Consider the following 1,653-nt stretch of genomic DNA (forward strand, 5'->3'; position numbering starts at 1 on the left):
TAATGTACACTAATTCATCAAGATAATTCTCATTTTCCACTGGATGTGAATAGTAAACATTATCTATGACACATACACACAAAAAATGGACACAAAGACCTGAAGGAGGAAGAGAAAAAAGGAGACCTAAGAGAAGGAGGAGAAGAAATAAAATGAAACGAAGTAGGAGTGGCTTACAGATGGTAGAGAAGTTGCATCATGAAGAAAGGCAAGCACAGAGAGGCAGAAGCTTAAACCCATGCACCTTTACTTGCTCACCATTATGGAACTTTCTCCCCAGCTTTCAGTTTTTCTCTCCTTCAACTCCTTTGGCCTCTGCCTCCCAAGGCTGCAAGAAAGGTGTACATACAACACAATGCAGAGGCATACAAAGAAGAGTAGTAGGTGTGTTGCTTCGAGAAAAATAGACGCAGGTGGGTAAACAAGAAACAAAGGACACTTGGTAAAAATTAAGCCATCTGAGTGTAGCAATGCTATCTGAAAGGCAACAGCGCTTTGTCTAGGTGACCAACTCTGTTTCTGAAAATCTAAAGAGACCAAAGACAAGATAAAAGGAAGGGAAATTCTCCTAGTGATTATAACATCTGTTTGAAACAGAATCTCTTGGCAAGCAGGAAAATTCCAAGGAAGCTATTTGGGGACTAGGACACGAAACATAAAACCAATTGGCCTACCTAAAACGCACGTTAGGTATTCATGAAAACTTGGGACGACGTGCCTGAGTAGCTCAGTTGGTAGAGCATCAGACTTCTAACCTGAGGGTCCTGTGTTCAAGTCCCTGTGCAGGCATTCTCCTCGTTTTACCCTCCTTATTTCTCTTAGAATTCTATTGACATTCTGCTTCCACTTGGGGAAACCCATCCCTGACATTTACTATAGGCACCTTCATTCCTTTCTTCCTGTTTTGCTCAAAAAGAAACGGAATAGGGCAAAGAGAGCAGAAAAAGGACAAAGTGCTCAATTAGTAGCCAAATATTGGCGGTTTGTACCCACGGAGAGCTGCCTCAGAAGACAGGCTTGGTAATCTGCTCCTGAAAGGTAAAAGCCTAGAAAACACTATGGAGCAGTTCTACACTGACCACAAGGGGTCAATAAAAGTCGAGGCAGCCCAATCCTTCCAAATGAGATGAAGGTTTCTGAAAACAAACATTGTTGCTACTGTTCCTCATCTTTTGTAATTTAGACTCTTCGTTTGAATGCCCTAAGTGAGGGTCTCTAACAAAAGAACTCCATTAAGAGACTCAGATCGCCAAGTACTCAACACTTGCACTCACAGCAAGTAGTCATTTGGAGGGGAGGAAAGCGAAAGGAGAAGAGAAAGCTAGGAGGGTCGAACTCAGCTGCAGAACCTCCCTTAAAATCGCCTCTCCCTTAAAATCCCACAATGCCAGTGTCTAGGGCTGCAAAGATTCTAATCACACAATCAGAGATGTAGAGCTTCTTGGGGGAAGGGGGAGGTGAAGGGCCGGCTGGCCACAGGGGGTCCCTGATCCAGGCACCGACCTGAGGTGAATAGCGTTAGGGCTCCAGGGAACCACCGCTGTGCCCTCTACTCACCCAAGACCTAGTTTCAAGCACAGTAGCTTATATACTCGCAAAGACAGTAAAGTGTTCTCGTCTCTAACCTGGCCCTTGCACCCTGCGGTGACTCCC

At 44.6% G+C, this 1,653-nt stretch overlaps 1 non-coding gene across 1 annotated transcript; it reads left to right on the plus strand.

Moving 5' to 3' along the window:
• Positions 1-716: 716 nt before the first annotated feature.
• On the plus strand, positions 717-789 carry TRNAR-UCU (transfer RNA arginine (anticodon UCU)). The gene has a single exon. It is a non-coding gene; the product is annotated as a tRNA-Arg (tRNA).
• The last annotated feature ends 864 nt before the right edge of the window (positions 790-1,653 follow it).

Source organism: Loxodonta africana, chromosome 1 (assembly GCF_030014295.1).
Source record: "Loxodonta africana isolate mLoxAfr1 chromosome 1, mLoxAfr1.hap2, whole genome shotgun sequence".
In the NCBI taxonomy this organism is placed as follows: domain Eukaryota; kingdom Metazoa; phylum Chordata; class Mammalia; order Proboscidea; family Elephantidae; genus Loxodonta; species Loxodonta africana.